This window comes from Lipotes vexillifer, unplaced genomic scaffold, assembly GCF_000442215.2.
Source record: "Lipotes vexillifer unplaced genomic scaffold, Lipotes_vexillifer_v1.1 scaffold982, whole genome shotgun sequence".
In the NCBI taxonomy this organism is placed as follows: Eukaryota; Metazoa; Chordata; class Mammalia; order Artiodactyla; family Lipotidae; genus Lipotes; species Lipotes vexillifer.
Genome location: NW_006789467.1, coordinates 750816 through 763729, shown reverse-complemented (window position 1 = coordinate 763729; position 12914 = coordinate 750816). Strand labels below are relative to the sequence as shown.

Below are 12914 nucleotides of genomic sequence, written 5' to 3'. Positions count from 1 at the left end.
CCTGCTGATATCCACATGGCTGTCTATCTCTCCACTACGTCTTTCACATAAGTGTCCTCTGTCAGTCAGCCTTCCCTGATAAAAACTTAAAATTGCATCAGCCCCTTGCCTTGGGCTCTTCCTGTCCTCTTTCTCAGGTTCATTATTTCCCGACGCATTTCGTTATCTAACCTTATATATGCGTTTTATATATATATATATATATATACACATACTTTGTTTATTGTTGTTACTGAACGCGAGTTCGTGTGCCCGACACACAGCGAGGCTGAACAAACCGCAACGTTGGTGTTTGGAGTGGAAAAAGGTTTATTTCAGGGCCATGAAGGAGAACTGGGGTAGGTAGTTGCCAAACACCCTGAACTCCTCAAAGGGTTTCAGCAAAGCACTTTTAAAGGCCAGGTGAGGGAGGGGCGAGGTTACTTGTTGCAAACTTCTTGGTGTCGGAATCCTTTGTTCTTGCAAGTGCCCATATAGGTCAGGTGGTGATGTTCCTGTACCTCCAACAAGACAAATGTCATTCTCTGTCCTGCAACTTTTTATCTCTATATGAATGGACCCTTAAGGGTCAGAGCCCTGGGAATAGACTAGCCTGTATATTTCAAGCTATAGGCAACACGCTTTTACAAAAGGTGCAGAGCCAGCATGACTAAGCACAGGAAAAGGAACAGATCTAATATGGAGTCAGATGTGTTCTTCCCTATCATCAATACATTGTCTCTCTTCCCCCATGAGGATATAAACTCACGAGGGCACAGGATTTTGTCTATTTTGTTCACTGATGCATCCCCATCAACCAAATCGATGCCTAGATACTCAGCATTTGTCTGATGGAGGAATGAATAAGTGGCTTCTAAGAGCATGATATGATAGAGGAGCCATTATAGGTGCATGAGGGTGCACACATGCAGCAGAACACACAGTGCATGGAGGAGGCTGGGGAAAGATGTGTGATTTTGGTGCCAACCTTATAAGACAGGTTAGGGTAGACATCAGTTAGGGATCCTGTGTTGCAAGCAACAGAAATTAACCTGACTTAGGCTGAAGGTGATTTATTGGAAAGGATCTAGAGCTCCCCAGATTGACAAGAGGCCAGAAGAGCAGTCTGGGACATGAAGGAAAAGACAGCAGCCCTGGAGACCAGGGACCAGAGGCCACGATTTCTGCACATCGCACATACTCGGTGCCCAGGAGGCTGCAGTGGGACGGAACGCGACTGTTTTCAATTTCTTTTGTTTCTCTACACGAGAATTAAATCCCAGCAACGGAGCATCCAGTTGGCCTAGCCTGGGTCACGTGCCTGCCCTCGTCCCTCCTAGTAAAGATTTACTGTGTTTTGTGGTCCAGCATATACTGTCTCTTCCTGATACCACCAACAGTCTCTGTTGTTTCCTCTATATAGAGTTGATGGGATTGTGATCAAGAATTTCTCTCTCCTTTGCCAAGGAGTTGAGCCTGCTTTTCTTTTCTCTGTTTCGACTCAGAAGGTATAACCTGAGGAATTGAACAAAGAAGTTTCATTATGGTGATCTTTTAAGAGCTCAACATAATGCAAGTAACTTTGAAGAACGTAAGACGTGACTGTTGATAAAACACTTTCTATATCTTGTCTCACGGGAACCACAGCACTTCTATCACGTAGGTAGGTAGGTGTTATTATCCTTATACTGTAGATGCACAAACAGGTGTTTGGAAAATTTAGGCAATTTATTCAAATCCGTAATGCCAGGACTGTTTGGATATTAAATTCTGTTATAATGATGGCCAGCATTTATGAACGCCTGCTATGTATTCAGCACTGTTATACACATGATATGGACTCATAGCGTTAATTCTCACAACAACCCTGGTAGGTAAGTACTAACGTTCTAGTTAGTAGTTGGAGACTGATGTAGGTCCACGTAACTTGCCCAAAGTGACATATTTACAAAGTGCCCTGAACGCTATGCTAGAATGCCTCTCAAGTGTTATTAAATAAATGTCAATGGACAGAGGTGGCATCAACAATATTTGTGTTCAGCCAAAATTCCAGAAAAACACATGCTTCTGTGGCTCTCATTCAAAGATTCCCAAGATGCACAGCCCCTGTTCCTAGTGGCCATTCAGTAAAGATAAGTTGAATGAATGAATGAATGAAGGTCTTTGCAGCACAGACTCTTTGCAGCAAGAAGCTTTGTCTTCCAAGTAACACTGCTGGTGCCAGGACGTGGGAAGGAGGTTTCATTATAATGATCGTTGGTACATTTGACTTTTGATGTGATGCCCGTGCTCTGGGCACAAAAGAGACAGTTCCTTCCCATCACTTTCCTGCATGATGCTAATTCCAGAGGCACAAGAAGCTTAAGAAAGAAACTAAAGATATCTCTGCCCTCTGATATCCTGCATCTGGTCTCGCGGCACATTCTTCATCTGAGCCCAGTGGATATACCGGCATATGCCGACTTTGGAAACTCATACTGATGAGTTTCCCCATCTGTGAGTGCCCTTGGCTTAGAAAGAGTGAAGTGAGGAAAAAACTCATTTTTTTTTAAGCAGTCACATTTTTATTCTTTTTAGTATGTTCAATTGGCCATGAGACCGCAGATGGTGCATTGAATTATAAAAGGGCTGAATTAAATAAAAATCTACGAGAGTAGAGTTCCTGCTGCTATACTGTAGGTCCTTATTAGTTATCTATTTTACACACAGTAGTGTGTATAAGAATTCTGCTCAATATTCTGTAATAACCTATATGGGGAAAGAATCTGAAAAAGAATGGATATACGTAGATGTATAACTGATTCACTTTGCTGTACACCGGAAACTACAACAACATTGTAAATCAACTGTACTCCAATAAAAATTTAAGAAAAAGTCTGGGAGACAGTCAAGGGGAGAAATGAATTTATTGACAAGGAATGCTCACTGGTATCTTCATCAGGCTCCACGCTGGACTTTGGGGACAAGGACGTGAGGTGAGGGGACCCTTACCTCTCGTACTTGCTGCTGTGGCTTCTGTTTCCAAAGGTTCAAGTTGGTCCATGTATAAACAATACCTTTGGGGGAATATGTGCCAGTGAAGTGAACTTGATTCAGAACGACCTGATCTGGAAGTCAGAAAATGAATCAGGGAGCTACAGGGAGTGTACACCCATGAGAGGGGGAGGGTCTGGCAGAGTGGGACCCACAGACATGAGAACTGAAGGCAAAGTGACAGGTGCTAGACAAAGGCCAGGGGTTCTCCATCACCCAAAATCCTGTAATGGATATTTAATTTCATGTAGTCCTGTGAAAAAGCTGCCCAAAGAACCAGACACATACAGGCACACACCTGACTGGTGCATAGTCGGTGATCAATTAAACGTTTGGATTATTAAATGCCTTTAAACGTTGCAAATGCACTGAATCACCCACGAATGGACTCTATTAGCAGTTGTATCTTTAAAAAGTTATTATGCCTCAAAGAATGGTTATAATTCAAACAGATATAATAGCTGATAACTGGATCAAATGGTTATAATTCAAACAGATATAAGAGCTGATAACTGAAATGTAGGACGTCACCAGCCCTAACCTGTCCTAATCCTGAAAAAACTCAGAGAATGGGTATTTCAGCAGCTGCTTGAAAGGCAGGGTCAAGTCAGTTAGCTAAATTCAGATTGAGTACCAAACATTGCTTTTAAAAACTGCAAATTCATATGTTCAGTGTGGCTTACAGCTAAGATCAGCTCTCCTTTACCCACACGTGGATATAAATCAGCTTAAGCAGATATTTTCCTTATGCTAAAGGAACGAACGGTATGAATAAGTGAGGAAAATAAAGAAAACCATTTTGGAGGGATGGGCCACGCCCTAGGAGAGGTGAGAAAATGCTAACTCTAATTCAAGATTCCCATGAACGTTTAGTTTTACCTTCCATGAGTAAAATCGTTGACCATAAGTCCAAGCCACGAAATTTTCATCCACAGATGGAGAGCTCAGTCTGAGAGGTACTCTGCATTACAAGTTGGTACAGAAACTAATCATCAAGAACACAGGATTTGTACAAAGAACAAATGCTGGGGAGGGTGTGGAGAAAAGGGAACCCTCTTGCACTGTTGGTGGGAATGTAAATTGATACAGCCACTGTGGAGAACAGTATGGAGGTTCCTTAAAAACTAAAAGTAGAATTACCGTAGGACCCAGCAATCCCACTCCTGGGCATATATCCAGAGAAAAACGTAATTCAAAAAGACACATGCACCCCAATGTTCACTGCAGCACTATTTACAATAGCCAGGTCATGGAAGCAAACTAAATGCCCATCCACAGATGAATGGATAGGGAAGATGTGGTACATGTATACAATGGAATATTACTCAGCCATAAAAAGGAACAAAACTGGGTCATTGTAGAGATGTGGATGGACCTAGAGGCTGTCATACAGAGTGAAGTAAGTCAGACAGAGAAAAACAAATACCGTATATTAATGCATATGTGAGGAATCTAGAAAAATGGTACAGATGAACCGGTTTGCAAGACGGAAATGGAGACACAGATGTAGAGAACAAACATATGGACACCAAGGGGGAAGGGGGGGTGGGATGAACTGGGCGATTGGGATTGACATATATACACTAATATGTATAAAATAGATAAGTAATAAAAAAATAACTTTAAAAAAAGAACACAGGATTTGGCTCATAACGTTCAAGGACCATTTTACTCCAGGTAGGGCACTGAGTTTATTCCTGGGAAAACACATGCATTTAACTTGAAGAAAGAGCCCCTCCAATAAGGGTCCCAGATTTTATGAGTAAACCATTCCATTCCCCAGTCCTACGGTTTCACACCTCCTATGACTCTCTCAACATCAACAAAAACTCCAAGGATTTGATGGGAAAATAGTGTTAAGGTCTCATGTTGTTTCAGGAATTTCCCAAAATGCGCTAAGTTAACTTTGGAGCCAGATGAGGCTGGGTGGTAGGAGACCGCTCCATTGGACACAGATGGCAGACCTAATGTTCCCAACAGCTGCTGCACACACATGAAATCAGACTGGGATTAACACTTACCTTCAGCCTGGCCACACCCGGATGCGATGGCTCCTCTGTAATGTACACCAAGCTTAGCTTATGTCTCTGAAACCACATGACCTCACGGGCCTTGGGAACATTTGATCCAGGAAATCTGAACCTGGGCAGAAATCATAAAGCATCAGGTACACGTTAAGCAGGAATTTATCTGCTTTTTGTCTGAAGTGGCCTCACATCCATCCAGCTTTTGTCTGACGCAGAGTGAAATATTTATAGGCAAGCTGCTTTCTAAGGCAGAGTTACAGACTAATTCAGGTGCAGTGTGAAATGTCTCTGCCCGTCGGCCACCTGCTGAATCCTCAGTTCCAAGTGCAACCAGACCTAAGCTCGTTTGTATCACCATGAGTTTTAGCACTGATATCAGGATGGTAAGCAAAGTAGAATTTACAACGAGATCTAGCTGCTATGACAATTGACGGGTTATCGGCAAACAGATTAAAACTTACCAAGTTTATGATCAGTTAAGTCCACCCAAAGACCCCTTTGTCTTGTCTTGGAAAGAGGGATACTCCCTTTAGGGCGGTTGTAATTTTACAACTTCTGAAATCCTCTTTGACATTATTTTCAGAACTGTGGCTCGATCATTCAAATAGACTTACAGCTGTATCCTTGGAGGGTAGGTTTGATTTTTAGAAAGAGTCAAGAGTCATTCAGAACTAAATCTGATGATTTAGGAAGGGGATCAAGTGGGGTGATATCAATATATGTCAAAATGAGGTGTGACTTTTAATTAGTAAGGTGGATTTTATTGTATGGCCTATACATATGGTCTTAAGGCGATTCCGAAAACTTTCTTTTTAATAATGCCTACATTGTAGCAATTTGAAAGTTTAAATTCTGGAACGTTGGCTTAAAAATAATGCTTCATTACCTACTATTACAGTCTGTATGTGACCCTAATATGAGCAAACACAGAGAGGGATATCAGAAACCCTTCCCTTTAGGGTTAATCACAAAGATCTAAGCAACTCAGAATTCCTGACGCCTATAACTCTGACACTGTCCATTTTTCAAGATTATTAGTAAAGGTCCCACATTTTCCTTACTTTTCTGTCTTTTAAAAGATCTACTCATGGGCTTCCCTTGTGGCGCAGTGGTTGAGAGTCCGCCTGCCGATGCAGGGGACACGGGTTCGTGCCCTCCACATGCCACGGAGCGGCTGGGCCCGTGAGCCATGGCCGCTGCGCCTGCACGTCCGAAGCCTGTGCTCCGCGGCGGGAGGGGCCACAACAGTGAGAGGCCCGCGTACCACAAAAAAAAAAAAAGAAAAAGATCTACTCACCAGCTTTAAATTTCCCTCTGTTATTCCCTTTCATTATCCCAACATTTATGGTTCACCTTTTGCAACAAAGGTCAAAAGACCCGTAGCTGAAACCCAGCTGAGAATTATTTCTCTCTCATTCCTTTCCAGTTTAAGCATCCAAGGCTTATAGAGAGACTCCAGAATTTTGGAGACCTCAGACCCTTCTGTCCTTCTGTCCTTCACATACAGCTTCCATCTTGTCCTCCAAGATGGTAGCTCCAACAGCAGTCAACTCATCCACATGCCAGGAACAGATAACGAAAGAAGAGAAATTGTCACTTTTCTTTCAAGGACACAGCTTGGAAGTTATATACACTACTCTATCACTCCTGTTTAAATTCTCCTGGCCAGAATGAAACCAAAAGGAAGGCTGGGAAATAGAGTTTAACCCCCAACCATGTGTCCAGCCAACACTTGTGATTTCATAATTTAAGTGAGAAAAAAAGAACAAATATTGGGGAAACACGCAGTCTCTGACACACCACATCTTTGGCAATGTTTTATTTAATGTGATCGATGGTTTCAGCTATGCCTTGAGGACTTAGGAGACAGGAGATGAGAATAAGAAAGCAGCCAAAAAAAAAAAAATGTCATGAAGAACCTAGGGGCAAGACAGGAATAAAGACGCAGACCTACTAGAGAATGGACTTGAGGATATGGGGAGGGGGAAGCTGTGACAAAGTGAGAGAGTGGCATGGACATATATACACTACCAAACATAAAATAGATAGCTAGTGGGAAGCAGCCGCATAGCACAGGGAGATCAGTTCGGTGCTTTGTGACCGCCTAGAGGGGTGGGATAGGGAGGGTGGGAGGGAGACGCAAGAGGGAGGGGATATGGGGATATATGTATACGCATAGCTGATTCACTTTGTTATAAAGCAGCAATTAACACACCATTGTGAAGCAATTATACTCCAATAAAGATGTTAAAAAAAAAAAAAGAAAAGAAAAGACTAGTCATGATTTGACCACAACAAAGCATGCGGGGCCTCTGGCTGAGGTGAGGTGAGAGAGGGACCGGTGGTCAAAATGGATCTGTGAAACGGCTACTTTCCTCAGGAAATCCCACAACTAGTTAGACTGAACTTCACGCTGTCTGTCAGGATGGGCACAGTCTACTGGTGTTTAGATGCTGAAGGAAAAGCAATCCCAGAAAACTAGAGAACACAGGAACATCGAAGCTTAAGCTTGTCCCCCTGTTACACCAGAATATTCGCAGTTCTGAAATACCAAGCTTTCATTCATCGGAGCAGAAGCCCGTTCTGACATGTTTGTTGTTTAACAAATGGTAACAGACCAGAAAGGGATCATGGTTAGGGAGAGACTAAAATTTAAGAGCATGTGGGAATCACTAGGAAATACATTGGAAGGAATCATTAAACTCCCTGTAGGACTTACTTGGCAAGTGCTTTGGAGCTGGCCCTCTAATTACCCCACAAAGTGAAAAGAGCATTTAATAAACGTAAGATCACGAAACTCCACAGCATCTGGCCCCATCACCACGTCTGTGGATTGATGTCTCGACTCAGGAAATACCACTTGGCTGTAAGGCAAGATTTCTCTCCTCTGGCATCCATACTTTAAGGCTTATGAGAATGTCCTCCACATTGCTAAGGTTCTCCAAGTTCAAATGCACCCAGAAGCTTGAAAATTGTCCTCAGTGCATACTTGTTGGTAATCAATATTGTCTATGCTTTAGAGCATCCTTACAAGAAGACCCTGAAACTACAAAATTGAAATCGTGAGAGATTCCTCGGTTACACTCTTTAGCAAACATAGCAGACGCGCCAGAGAAGAATCAATCAAAGTTGGTGAAGAAATACGGAAAATCCACTCTCCTGCAAATACTGCTGAAAAGTCAACCGATAGGAGGGTTTTCTAGAAGGCTGTGATTTAAAACTCAATTTTGCAGAAGACCAACTAGTAGTGAAACGGTGGCAGGGCGTCAACACCAACCATGATTCCCCAAGCCCTGGTGAAGGAGGATAAAAGAACAAAAAGACCATTTTAACAGTGTTGGAGAAGATATAGGAGCTACCGGTGAATCCCAGGACAAGAGAGATTTAGGAATTCTGAAACGGCACAGAGCAGACAGAATCAGATCTAACATATGGGAACAAATAACAACCGAAGGAGGAAACCACAGCTCGGAATATATGCGGAAGGAGCCTTGTTCAGGGGAAGAGGCAGGTCTGAAGGACTCTGAGACCAGGGCCGAGGACCACGGGAAGCAGGGGGAGAACCAGAGCCCATCTGACAAGGTGCTTTTGCTTTCACAGCTACATTCCGGGCAATTTCTCTTCCTCCTTCCTCTTCTGTGCTCGTCAAAAGGTAGCCGCGATAAGGGTGTCAGGGACAGGAATACAACACAAAGCCCCAAGTGCAGTAGCCTCAGGAGACACAGCCATCAGCACCCCTCCTGGAAATGTTGGGGGTGGCGGCTAAGGGATGTGGAGTTTCTTTTGGGGGCTGATGAAAATGTTCTGAAATTGATTGTGGTGTGGCTGCAAAAGTCTGTGAATATACTAGAAGCCACTGAAGTGATCACTTTGAATCAGTGTATTGTATTGTATGTGAATTCGATCCCATTAAAGCTGTTACCAAGAAGAAAGAAAGAAAAAGAAAGAAAGGGAGAGAGAGAGAAAGAAAAGAAAGAAAGAGAGAGAGAGAAAGGGAGAGAGAAAGAAAGGAAGGAAGGAAGGAAAGAAGGAAGGAAGGAAGGAAGGGGGAGGGAGGAAATCCTGAGTAAACTAGTAATAGAAGAAAACTTCCTAATCTAATAAAGGGCAACCATCAGAAAACTATAACAAATATCAAATTAAGTTCCCATTAAAATCAGATTAAAATTACAATATCAGCTCCCACTATCACCCAAGACTGTACTTAGTGTGCTGCCACATCCATGCATTAACAGAAGGAAAAACAGAGATCTAAATATTGGGGAAGAGAGGAAAAATAACTCTCCATATTTTCAGATGATAATATTATCTATTTAGCATGTTTAGGAGAATCTGCCCAAAACCATCAGAGCAATAAAAGGGCTCATCAGGGAGCTTCCCTGGTGGCACAGTGGTTGAGAGTCCACCTGCCGATGCAGGGGACACGGGGTCGTGCCCCGGTCTGGGAAGATCCCACATGCCGCGGAGCTGCTGGGCCCGTGAGCCACGGCCGCTGAGCCCGCGCGTCCGGAGCCTGTGCTCCGCAGCGGGAGAGGCCACAACAGTGAGAGGCCCGCATACCACAAAAAAAAAAAAAAAAAAAAAAAAAAAAAAGGGCTCAGCAGTGCAGATGGATCTGGTATCAGAAAACAATTCTATACACCTAGCATCAACTTGCTAGGAAACGTTTTAGGGAAGAAACATTTTATTTACCTTGACTACAGGAAACATCAAACGCCTAAAAATAATGCCTAAGACCCAGATGCATAAAACTAAAATAAAATAGCACCAAAGAGCATAAAAGATTAATTAAATAAATGGAGAGATAAGTCATTTATTGGACAAGAGAATTTTGTATTGTGAAGATTTAAGTGCTGCCCAAATTAATATACAAATTCAAATCATTCTTATGTAAACCACTGTGGAACTTTATGGAATGTAACAAGCAAATTCTAAAGTTCACTAGGAAGAAAAAGTGGGCAAAAGAATAGCCAAGAAAAACAGAACAGCGGGAGAGGTGTGCCCTGTGCTGCGTTAGCATCAGAGAATGCTGATGCATTGCTTTGCTTGAATGTTTGGATCTTTCAGAAAGAGAATGTATTTATGTATTAATTGTAATAGATATTGGCACTTCTCTTTCCCAAAATATTTATCTTGAGTTATTTGATATTGATATTGTGATATATTAACTTCTGAGTTGCATTTTATAGACAATGCATTACTAATGATTTGGGTTGGGAAGAAAAGAAAAGGAAAAGCACCAGATCACCTTTATGGAACAAGAAATGTGAGTAAAAGTCAAGATGAAACTGAGAATCCCTCAGAAAGCCAATGTGTGGGGAATTCCCTGGTGGTCCAGTGGTTAGGACTCTGCACTTCCACTGCAGGGGGCACGGGTTCGATCCCTGGTAGGGGAACTAAGATCCTGCATGCCACTTGGCCACAAAAAAGGAAAGAAAGAAAGAAAGAGAAAGAAAGAGAAAGAAAGAAAGAAAGAAAGGAAGGAAGGAAGGAACGAAGGAAGGAAGGAACGAAGGAAGGAAGGAAGAGAGAGAGAGAGAGAAAGAAAGAAAGAAAGAAAGGAAGGAAGGAAGGAAGGAAGAAAGAAAGGAAGAAAGAAAGAAAGCCAATGTGTGACTCTTTCTGTTACCTCCACTGAAATCCAAAGAAGTCACCCTGGCCTGGTTTGGAATGGTTTCTCTAATCACCACCACACGTGATGCTCAATGCCATTTGTGTTCCATAAAACAGCTGAGGTCATACCTTTATAAAACTGGATACTTCTGGCCAAAAGTCTTATCAAATTGCCTCAATCCCCCAGATGCCAGCAGGTGACAGCCACGCAGGTGACTTTAGCTAAGAAAGCTAAACCCTCCTGATTTATTGCAAACAGATGCACAAAAAGAACCTGAGAGACAAATAGATTTCTTGGTGTATGAAAAGATTACCTTTTGTATACACAGTTGCAAGAAACGAAGTGTAAATAAGTAATAAATCTAAGCCCGTGTTCCCCAGGCATTCTGTTCAGACCTCTACTGTCACGCTTGTCTGCAATTATTTTAATTATTTGTTTACATGGACCAGCCTCGTGCTTATCAAATTGTAGACACTTCATAAATATTTGTTGAAGAGATGAAGAAAAAATGAGGAAGAAATTCCCACCATTACAAGACAACGGAAATATTATCTAATCGTTACAATTGCACTGATTTTCAGTCCATTACTGGAAGATGGGGTTCTGTTCAAAATCATCTGGGGTCAGTCAGGCCCCCTCAAACTCTGATGCTTTAGCGTCCTGCCCAGGTCACCATTCTGAGATTTGACAAAATCCAGAGGGTCCGTTATCTCTGAACCTCCGTTTCCTTCAAGCCACACAGAGGTTTCTTCACTTAGGGGGCAAAGCATTCTCCACTCCGGGACAAGGCTCAAATCTCTCTTTCAGGAGCTTCAGTTAACATATGCGCGGTAACGGTCTAATTTCTCGTTAACCTAGTTACAGTTTCATTTCCTTAACTAGGCCCCAGATATCCCATTACTGTTACAATTAACCTCTGGTCTGGGGTGGTCCTCACTGGGAAACTGGGCTCTTTTTCTCCCAGGCTTGTTTACAAGGGCTCCCCGCTCAGCTGTTCATCCCCACCCTTGAGAACCACGCTGGCCCTCACGGATGCTAACCAGGCTTCTTCGGCTAACATGCCACGGACACATTTCTTTAGAAGTAAGCCCCTGCCTTCCAGTTTAAAATTGTTTCCAGTTTCCCATTAAAATGCCTTTTAAAGCAGAGGAAGCGGGAAACTCGCGGCACTATAAACCAAAATGGACAAGCGACAGAATGCGAGGCCCTAGGAGGCATCTCTGCTAACTAATGAGGCAAGTGGGGCTGCGTCTGGAAAATTCTGTTCACAGGATTCTTTTCATAATATCTCTCCTCTCCAGCTTCTCATCATCTCGCCAGAAAATAGTACCTTCTAAACCACCACATACCTTCAAAGAAGGCATAACTGGTTCTTTATTTAATAAATAGCACAGATGGAAGAATAAACTGATTTGTTTAGCAAAGTGCTCACAAATATTACTATTATTATTATTATATTATTATTATTTCACAAATGACTTACTCTCAGCTACTTATTTCCATTCAGAAGGATGGACATCTGAATTGTCATTTGCAAATGTAAAAGCACTTCCAGATGTCAGCGACCTCTTAGACCTCAAGAGCCCTGCATGAAACAAAATAATTCCTGGCAGGCCTAAGGCACAGACGGGGAAGGAGGAAAAGAGGAAACAGCAAAGTGTAAGGAATAGAAAACTGGACATCATTTCCCTACTCAAATCCCACCAATGGACCTCAACACACTTAGAAATTCCAAAGCCTCTGCCTGGTGTAAGAAGGTCTGCACACGATTAGACACTGCGTCTCCCTAATCCCCCTCCACTCTCGGACCACTTTTCCTGCTGTTTCCCTATCGCTCCCACCCCAGCCATACTGACCTCCCTCCTCACTGTTCCTACAACAGGCCACCATTGCTCCTGCCCCAGGGCCTTTGCACTTGCCACTAACTCTGCCAACGTTCTTCTTTTTTTTTTAATTAAATTTTTATTGGAGTATAGTTGATTTACAATGTTGTATTAGTTTCAGGTGTAGAGCAAAGTAAATCAGTTATACATATACATATATCCACTCCTTTTAGATTCTTTCCCCATATAGGCCATTACAGAGTATTCAGTAGACTTCCCTGTGCTACACAGGAGGTCCTTATTACGTATCTCTTTTATATATAGTAGTGTGTATATGCCACTCCCAATCTCCCAGTTTAATCCCTCCCCCCACCCCCCTTATCCCCTGGTAACCATAAATTTGTCTTCTACATCTGTGACTCTACTTCTGTTTCATAA

The 12914-nt window shown here is 42.6% G+C and overlaps 1 non-coding gene across 1 annotated transcript; it reads left to right on the top strand.

The window, feature by feature from the left end:
• The first annotated feature begins 10362 nt into the window (after positions 1-10362).
• TRNAG-UCC (transfer RNA glycine (anticodon UCC)) lies at positions 10363-10435 on the top strand. Its single transcript has one exon. It is a non-coding gene; the product is annotated as a tRNA-Gly (tRNA).
• The last annotated feature ends 2479 nt before the right edge of the window (positions 10436-12914 follow it).